The sequence below is a fragment of the Peromyscus californicus genome, unplaced genomic scaffold, assembly GCF_007827085.1.
Source record: "Peromyscus californicus insignis strain IS unplaced genomic scaffold, ASM782708v3 Scaffold_16__1_contigs__length_79575227, whole genome shotgun sequence".
Lineage (NCBI taxonomy): Eukaryota > Metazoa > Chordata > Mammalia > Rodentia > Cricetidae > Peromyscus > Peromyscus californicus.
In genome coordinates, this window is record NW_026294458.1 from 5,835,207 (window position 1) to 5,845,781 (window position 10,575).

The window sequence follows — 10,575 nt, forward strand, 5'->3', positions numbered from 1 at the left end:
AGACAGAAAGATAGTTTTTTCCCACATTAAAAAAATGGGAAATATTTTTACAATGGAGGGAATTAGGTCTCTGTTTGATAATACACTAGATGGCTTGAAAATGGAACAATTAATGAGAGGATAATTAATGTAGGTGGGATTTATGTAATGTCAATTATAAATATATTTGTTTGATCATTTCTGTTTTATCATTAAAAAAGTTGGTCAATATGAGTGCCAAGATAAAAATTTTAGAAAAATTTGTTAAAACAGATCATAGAGCCGGGCGGTGGTGGCGCACGCCTTTAATCCCAGCACTCGGGAGGCAGAGCCAGGCGGATCTCTGTGAGTTCAAGGCCAGCCTGGACTACCAAGTGAGTTCCAGGAAAGGCGCAAAGCTACACAGAGAAACCCTGTCTCAAAAAACCGGAAAAAAAAAAAGAAAAAAAAACCAGATCATAGAGATATTCAGACCCAGACAGAGGAATTTATTATAATGCATTATAAGGTTTCAGAAAAACAGCTTAAGGCTTTCAAACAGCCAATGTTAATTTATCCAGTAACCTTACAGGAACTGTCAAATGATACATATCCCCCCAGACTGTGTATGACCTGAATGGATTCCTGTGCAAATGTTAAATTTGAGGAGATTCATGAAAGTGATAGTCTCATATGGCATGCACTCACCTTTGGTGAAGCAGATGTTAAACTCATGGTCAACTTGTAATAGAATTATCCCTCAGAACTGGAGAGACTTGGTTACAGCAGTCTTGGAGGCTGGTCTCCAATTACAGTGGAGGACCTGGTGGAAGGATGAGGCTAAGACCATTGAACAATGAAGTAGGGTTAGAGGTATTGAAATTTGCCAAGATTGACTTCTTGGAGAAGGCAATTATGCTGATGTACAAAGACAATCTTTATATGATGACCACACCCTGGCTGCACAGCAGCCTTGAATGCTTGTGACAGAATTGAAGAAGTAGGAAAGAAAATTGAGTCATTTACAAAAGTTATACAGGGTCCCAAAGAAACTTTCACTGATTTCTTACAAAGATTGACTTCAGAAGTAAATAGAATGATACCAAATTCAGAAGCTAGACAAATAATAATTGAATTTGTGGCTTTTGAAAATGCTAGTGTACAATACAAAAGGGTAATTAGGCTGTTAAAGGCAAGATCAGCACCCTTGGAGGAATGAATTCAGGATACAATCAATATTGAATCTCATGACAATGATGATTCTTAGATAGGAGAGGTGATTTCCAGAGGCTTGAAAAATCAAAATGTCAAACATTTCAATTTCACTAAATAAGGTCACCTAAAAGGGATTGTAGACAGGGCATTCCTAGAAACAATGATTTTTTTCTAAGAATAATCCCAAACAGAATGTGTCGTCCCCCCCCGTCCCCCCCCCCCCCCCCCCCCCCCCGTCCCCCCCCTTATGGATTATGTAGAAGGTGTAGCAAAGGTAGACATTAGACTAATGAATGTAGATCAACAAGGGACAGACAAGGAAATCCTTTGCCTTTGCCATCAGGAAATTCCCTGAGGGGTCTCTTGCAGGCCCCCATGACAACTCGGTTCAGTCCTTTCTGTCATCATGGAGGAAACTCCTTCCTAGAGCAATTAAAGAACCTAATGCCTATTGTAAGAAACCATATTGCTCTGGATGATAGAACAGTTATAGAAAATAAAACAAAAATTCAGGAGAAACCGTAAGTCAAAATTGATAAAGATTACATTTGGAACTTCCTCAAAGTTAGGGTAGGGGAAGGGTTTTGTTTTGCTTTTTCAGGATAATGAAAACAACCATCTTGAGGAATTTAAAGACCTTTGGACAAATAAAAATCCAAAGAAGAAGGGAGAACTACCTGGAAAAAATGACCAAGAAAAGAAATAATCTTACTTAATGGGATCTCTGAAGTCTCCAAAAAGATGATGGGATCCCAAAATGATGATTCCACATGGACTATGATAAGACAAACACCACCCAAAGATGGGCTTTGGACTACAAACTGCTCAGGACAATTTCGAGGTGGCTAGCTAAGATGATTCCAGTCTTATAGACTACTCTAGCCAGGACTTGAGACAAGTCCTGCACTTTCCCATTATGCAGAAACTAGACAACAAATGATACAGCTAACTCTCCCAGGACTTGACAATTAACCCAAAATTTTCTTTTCAGGATCCCCTAAAGATGCCTACACCCACAGACAGCAGGAAGTAATTTTTTTTTTTTTTTTTTGGTTTTTCGAGACAGGGTTTCTCTGTGTAGCTTTGCGCCTCTCCTGGAACTCACTTGGTAGCCCAGGCTGGCCTCAAACTCACAGAGATCCGCCTGGCTCTGCCTCCCGAGTGCTGGGATTAAAGGCGTGCGCCACCACCGCACGGCAAGTAATTTTAAGAACACAATGCCCAGCTGGGTGGTGGTGGCACACGCCTTTAATCCCAGCACTCAGGTGGCAGAGGCAGGCGGATCTCTGTGAGTTCGAGGCCAGCCTGGTCTACAAAGCGAGTTCCAGGAAAGGCGCAAAGCTACACAGAGAAACCCTGTCTCGAAAAAACCAAAAAAAAAAAAAAAAAAAAAAAAAAGAACACAATGCCTACATTCCCAAGAGGTAGGGTTGGTGGTTTTTGGTCATTCAATAGGTTATGGGTATTTGTCATTATTTAGGGTAGTTGGTTAAAAGTTGTTATTGGTATATAATCAGGAGAAAAGCTAAACAAAGGAGATTAGATTCAGGATTCTTGTCTGAAAAAAGAGAAGAGATACAGATATGACAGAGGAAAGTGGTAGATTATTGCATCTACTCTGGGAAAAAAGATCTTGAGGGCTGGAGAGCTGGCTCAGTGGTTAAGAGCACTGGTTGCTCTCCCAGAGGACCTGAGTTCCCAGCACCTACATGGAGGCTCAACCCTGTCTGTAATTCTAGTTCCAGGAGTTCCTAGGCTTCTGGCTTCCTAGGGTACTGCGCTCATGCATGAGTGTACTCCCACATACATATGCTCATGTATGCATACTCCTACATAGATAACATACACATACACAAATTTAAAAAAATAATAAAAGTAAATTGCTGTGGGATGGTCTGTATGTCAAATGTGTTGCTGATTGGTCAATAAATAAATCACTGATTGGCCAGTGGCCAGGCAGGAAGTATAGGCAGGACTAACAGAGAGGAGAATTGAGAGAACAGGAAGCTGGGTGAGGGAGACACTGCCAGCCGCCATGATGACAAATAGGATGTGAAGATGCCGGTAAGCCACGAGCCATGTGGCAAGGTATAGATTAATGGAAATGGATTAATTTAAGCTGTAAGAACAGTTAGCAAGAAGCCTGCCACGGCCATACAGTTTGTAACCAATATAAGTCTCTGTGTTTACTTGGTTGGGTCTGACGGCTATGGGACTGGCAGGTGAGAGAGATTTGTCCTGACTGTGGGCCAGGCAGGAAAACTTTAGCTACAGTAAATCTTTAAAAAAAAGATATTGAAATGATAGGATAAAAAGGTAGATTATTGAATCTACTTTTAAAAAGCAACTACTAGTTTTAAATATTTTACATTGGATTAGACTTTTGTATATTGTATACAAAATTTTATATATTGATACAAAGTTGAGATTATTTTTGTTAGAACATACTGTACATATGTTTTTAATCTTGTTCAAGGTATTGTACCTATACAACTCATTTAACATTGTAATGCAAATCGCTAGTCCTTGAAAGTTATTATTAGAAACTATTTAGGATAAGAAAATGCAGGTTAGTAATTAGTCACCTATTACAATCGAACCTGTAGTCATATTAGGTATGTTTTCAAGGTCAAACAGAAATATATTTTAGATAGATAGGTCATCTTTAAACACTTCAGAGATCTACAGAATATGGCATTTAAGATGTTTTAATAACATAGGTTCTTTTTTTTTTTATGACAATGAAACATGTCTGCTCCTGGCAGCACCAATCTACTTCAGAGAAGATGGTGGGCACTGCAGAAACTTCATATGGAGTTTACTTTCTTAGTTGCAAAAGTTAGCCACTATGAAGAAAGTGCCCTTGCATTGACTGCTGACAGTATGCTGTCCAAATGGGACAAGGAGGACACAAAAGAAAGGACTGCTGACCTTTGCCAAGACAAGTTAAGACAGCCCTTCAGAAAATCCTGCTTCACAGATGAGTCTGTCAGGGATGCTAGGCCTGTAGGCTGAAGATGGATTCCCCAATGTTACAGAGGAATCTTGGGTGACTATCCAGGCAGCCAGCTGTTTCTGTCATTTCTCACATTTTTTGGAAGTTGCTTGTTTGCACTTCCTGTTTTATCAGTTAATATTATTTCCCTCTTGGGTTTCTGATGGAGTTGAAAACTAGATAGTTATAGATTTCCTTGTTAACAAATTCTGAAAAGAAACTCAATAAAGAGGTGTAAAGTGTATAAGGTTGAGAGACATTAAAGGATAATTCTGGTGCCAGGCGGTGGTGGCGCACGCCTTTAATCCCAGCACTTGGGAGGCAGAGCCAGGTGGATCTCTGTGAGTTCGAGGCCAGCCTGGTCTACAAAGTGAGTTCCAGGACAGCCAGGACTGTTATACAGAGAAACCTTGTCTGAAAAAACAAAACAAAAAAAAGAGATGGTTTTGGTAATGCAAATTAGGAAAGAAGGTGAATTAGGTACAACATTTTGGACTCACCAAGATAGAATAGATAAGGGAGTATTTTCTCTGAATTTATTAAATGCAAATAGACTAGACATTATTAATGTAATTATTGACTATATATATTGTATATAGTTTTTCTTACATTAGTTATAACCTTTTATTATTTTAGACAAAAAAAGAGAAAATGTGGTGATATTTTGTTTGTGCTCTAACAAATAAAATTTGCCTGAAGATCAGAGGACAGAGCCAGCCACCAGATTAAACATAGAGGCCCGGCAGTGGTGGCACACACCTGTAATCCTAGCACTCAGGAGGCAGAGATCTGTCTGGATCTCTGCGAGTCCAAAGCCACCCTGGGACTAGATGAGATTAATCCAGGTTGAAAGAGAATTGGAGCCAGGCAGTGGTGGCACACACCTTTAATCCCAGCACTTGAGATCTCATGACTTTGCTCCCAGTATCTGGGAAGCACACACACCATTAATCCCAGCACTAGGAGTTTGAGACAGGAAGTGATATGGCTGGGCGGAGAAAGGCATGTAAGCGGGGAGGAGACAGGAACTCAGCCCCCTTTCTGCTGAGGACTCAGAGTTATTCAGTCTGAGGATTCATGGAGACAGGATCTTCCCTTTCAGCTGAAGAACTGGCGAGGTAAGAAGAGACTGTGGCTTGTTTCCTCTGATCTTTCAGCATTTATCCCAATATCTGGCTCTGGGTTTTTATTATAAGACCAATTAGGAATCATACAACAGAAAACAATCACTGTTTTCCACAATTATTTCTTCAAGGTCTAAGTACTTCTAAAAAAACAACTATTTCATTCTAATGTTTACCCTAGAAAGAATGACTCTACTAATTTTTCCTCTACACAATGCCACGATTTCCCCAAACTCACACTCAAGAATATTCCACTAAGCAGTTACTTTTGGAATCATGAGCCACTGGAAAATGCAGATAAGATAATGTAGATGAATTGGAAACAGGTGAAAACCCAGTTGGAAGGCCCATTGGGAAAATTCCTCGTGTAGTGTCTCAAAAGGAATGGGCTTGACCTTCTCTGATTTCATTGCACTGTTTAGTCATGTCTCCTCACCCTGGAAAATTAAGCTCCAACTTAAACAAAACTTGAAAAATAAATTTTCTAATATAAAACTTGATATTCTAGCCATTTTTAGCCTACAATTCAGTAGCATTAAGAACACTCATCTTGCCGGGTGGTGATGGCACATGCCTATAATCCCAGCACTTGGGAGTCAGAGGTAGGTGGATCTCTGTGAGTTCAAGGCTAGCCTGGTCTATGGATCGAGTTCCAGGACAGCCAGAGCTACATAGAGAAACACTGTCTGTGGAAACAAAAACAAAAAACAAACCCCCACTCATTTATTGTTAACTACCACCACCACGCATTGCTAGAACACTATACTTCCAAATTGAAACGCTAACCTGTTAAACAACAATTCCCTAGTCTTCCTCCTGAGTCCTGGACAACCACCTCTGTGATTTTTGACTATTCTAAGTATCTCATATGAGGGAATCATACACTTTTCATTTTTTGTGCTGCCTTATTTCACTCTGCATAATGTCCTTAAGGCTGTTTATGGTGGAACATGTATCCCAATTATCTTCCTTTTAAAGGCTGAATAATGGTCCATTGCATGCATACATATGTGTACATACATATTGTATGGAGAGGTAGATATACACCCACAATTTGTCTATCTAGTTACCTGTCTGTTACCTGCTGAGTTGCTTGCATTTCCCCCCCCCAAAGAGGCATATTATTTAGCCCAGGCTAGCTCCAAATTCAAGTGCTAGGATTACAGATATTTACTTCCAAGCCCACTTGCTGCCATGTTTAACTCTTTTGAGTAATTCTGCTATCAATATCAATGTTCAGCATCTCTTTGACGACCTTATTGAGACAGAGTCTCTATGTAGTCTTGGTTGTCCTTGTTTTTGCTATGTAGACCAGGCTGGCTTCAAACTCACAGAGATTGTCCTGCCTCGGCCTCCCGAGTGCTGAGATTAAAGCTGTGCACTGGCCTGCACAGCCTAAATTATTAATTTATTTATTTTATATGTAGGGGCATTTTGACTGTGTGTAGGTATGGCCTGCTTGTAGGTCTGTGCACCACATGTATGCAGTGTCCCAGAGGTTAGAAGAAGATGTCTGATCCTGAGACTGAGCCTCCATGTGGGTGCTGGGAATTGAACTCAGGTTCTCTTGAAGAACAGTCTTAACTCTTAACTGCTGAACCATCTCTCCAGCCCTTCAGTTCTTTTGGTTATATAACAGTGTTAATGTTGGGAAATGTTGTGAAAAGCTTTGGCGGGTTTGAACCAAGGTGTTCTGTGGTGTGGCACCATGGAAAGTCACTCACACAGCAGACATGACATCCACGTGGAAAGTTTTATTATTAGAGAGAGAGAGAGAGAGAGAGAGAGAGAGAGAGAGAGAGAGAGAGAGAGAGAGAGAGGTGTGGCAGGCTACCTTTGGTGAGGCGGGTGTGTGTGTGTGTGTGTGTGTGTGTGTGTGTCTTTTTCTTTTTTCTTTTTCTTTTATTTCCAGACAGGGTTTCTCTGTGTAGTTTTGGTACCTGTTCTGGATCTCGCTCTGTAGACCAGGATGGCCTCAAACTTGCAGAAATCTGCCTGACTCTGCCTCTCAAGTGCTGGAATTATAGGTGTGCTCCACCACTGCTGCCTAGCAGAAGAGTTTTTTTCTTAAAGGGGACTTTACATAAGATAACATCCAGGGGGCTGGAGAGATGGCTCAGAGGTTAAGAGCACTGGCTCTTCTTCCAGAGGTGCTGAGTTCAATTCCCAGCAACCACATGGTGGCTCACAACCATCTATAATGAGATCTGGTGCCCTCTTCTAGTGTGCAAGCATACACACAGAACACTGTATACATAATAAATAAAATATTGAAAAAAAGAGATGACGTCCAGATACTGGGTGGGTCCCCAAGGGGTGATTCAGAATACTAAAACTAGAAATGAAATTACTGAGATAGATGGCAGTCTTATTTTTAATTTTTTTTGAGACTTTGTCTTGCTATGTAGATTAGAATGGCCTTGAATTTGCAGCAATCTTCTCCATTTCCTGAATGCTGGGATTTTAGGTAGAAGCCATCACACCCAGCTTGTTTTTGGCTTTCTGAAGAACTGCCAAATTCTTTCATACAGTATCTGCAGCCTTTACCTTTCTACCAACAGCACACTTGAGTACCAACTTCTCTTCATCCTCACCAATACTTGTTATTTGTGGACCTTTCTTTTCTCTTTTCGAAGCATGGCCCAGGTTGCTGTCAAGCACACAATCTTCCTGCTTTTGCTGGGGTTGTAGGTGTGCACTGCCATCCCAGCTTTTGTGTCTTGAAATAGTTGCCATCTTTGAAAGGATGATAAATGGCGCTGTTTACGGCACTGGTTACTGCGTGGAAAGGTCATGGTCATGACAGAGCCCAGTGTTAGTTTTCAGAGCTTTATTAGGAGGGAATGGTGGGAGGTGGGGGGGGTGACCCAGGCCTGGAGAGAGAGAAAGAATGTGGGGGGAAGAGTAGAGCAGAGCAGAGAGAGAGGATGGGGTCTGTGCCCGGCTTTTTAAGGTACATACATAGTCACCAGCGTACACTGATGATGCAAGACTCAAGACCCCAAACTGCGTATGTGCAGCTGTGAGGGCAGGATTCTAACATTCCAGACTTTTTGCTTATTATAAAACAGCAAGTCAATAGGAATAGGGGCATCGTTTCTCCCAGAAAAACTGCTTCCAGCTGACTTGGTGGGCCTTGGTTGGCTCTTAGGTGGTGTACTGAAGGGGGCCTTCCAAGGTACATAGGTGTCCTGGGATGCTGAGCTGTTCTGCTGCCCTGGAGCTGTCCATTCCTCCTGGCTTGGCACTCTGGCTGCTTTTGTGTCTGACAGAATGCTGGTGAGACAGAAAAAGCCTGAAGTAGATCCGACCTGCCCAGATGGATTTAAGCTGGTTTCTGGAGCTTGGGAAAAATTTTGAACATGTTAAGAAGCAACCATGAGCAAATTAGTGACCATTGTAGTGTTTAGTACTCTTCTTATATTGGTTAGTGTTAATGAGAGAGACAGAGAGATTGGAACATGTTTTTAAGCTTTATCAGAGACAGATTGTTTAAGGCACCTGTTTCCTTTACTAGTTTAGCATCCAGGAGACACAGGTGATCAATTGTTGAGAGCATTTAACAGTAATGGATGGTTATATTAAAGTCTGTTTTTGTAGAACCCAGACACTTTTGGGTCTGGGGGTGTAAATACCTTTTAGCTGTTACAGTTTCTTACTTGATGAATCCTGGACTCCAGTTCTGTGGTGGACCAAAGCAGCCATTAGCTGAGCAGTTAATTAGAAGAAGGAACTGGGAAGAGAAAAGCTTGTGGTGCATGAGAACTTATTTCTGTGGAATTAGGGACAAGGCAGAGAGCAGGGCCCTGTCTGTGTGCAAGGAGCAGAAGCACTGTGACAGTCTGGAGTGAGGCACGTGGAGGGAGCAATGGAATGAAAGCTTCTACCTTAGCTGGAAAATCTTTTCCCATTAAGTAACCCTGAAAGTGCAATTAAATCTGGGGTGGGGGGTAAGGCTGTCCTCCCTACCCCAACAATGGGGAAATGAGGAGAGGTGAGACCTCAAAACTCCCAGGACTGGGTTAGTGGCTCTGGTGTCCAGAAAGAAAGAAATGGGTCACTTCCATGCTGCATTCTGGGTTCCCTGCAAGCGAGCCTGTGGCCAAGCCTAGAGGTCTGCTGGAGGTCTTTTTCTGTCCCCCTGCCCCTTGGTGCCTGGGTGCACTCAGCTGACTGGTTGTCTTTCTAGGCGGCACTTTGAATAAGGCTCAATTGCTGGCCTGGCAGGGCACGCACTAGCCCACGTGGCCTCCCCCCACCCCCACCCCCCGCACTTAAAACAGGGATCCAGTGGCTTTCGGGAGCCAGTGTGTGGCAGCACTTGGCAATTCTGTTCTTGGGCTTTTTTCATCTCTCCCCTGGTACACCTTAAATGTCACAGCTGAAACTTCTGCCTGTGGGGTCAGGAGCCTTGCTCTCCAGATGCTTATGTTTTAGCCCTATGTCGGAGAGGTCTGGGGGACAAGAGATGGATTTTACTCCATGTCTTGAATTTTTTTTTTTTTTTTTTTTTTTTTTTTTTTTTTTTATGTCTGCTGACTTGGGGACAGCTTTAGGAAGACCCACCAGGAGGCAGGCTGTAAACTGATCTCTGGCTAAAGAGCCATCCTGATTACTGTAAACTTATTTGCATGGATCCTAGCCTGCTTTTAGACCCATCTGTGCCTCTCAGAGCAGCTTGAGAATGAGTGGGAGGAGTTAAGGTGAGAGCCCAATACCAGAGAGTGGAAATCGGAGCACAGAGCAGAGAACAGAAAAGATAAGGTTCTTTGGAGTCAGAGGTTCCTTAGGTTTAGGAATGCATGTGGTCAGGAGAAAGAGAGAGTCAGAAAGGGAGGGGCTTTAGCGCTTTAGAGCTTGGGTAAAAGCATGGGGATAAGGTAACTCTTTTCATTTGCCCATTTGCTGGCAGAAGTTAGATAATTCCCGTGAAATGTCGGGGTTGAAACAGCCAAATTTACTGGTATCCGCCCCTGTGTCCCATGGCTGCAGTGCTGAGAGAGAAAAATAAAAAATTAAAATAATAAATGGGATCCCCAGGCTCCTATTTCAAGTGTCCTTGAGAATAGGCACTCTGTGGACCAGCATTAACGGCACAAATTACCCAAACCATCATCATGATAAGGGTAAGGGCTGGGGTATATGTACTGGAGGACCCCCTGGGGGTCCCAGACAACATCCAATACTTTGTCAAGATTGAATGTGTCGTGGTACACAGCCGAGGACCCCCGGGGGTCTGGCACAAGGAATATAGCCCAGGCTGCAGTCACGGGAAACGGCAGG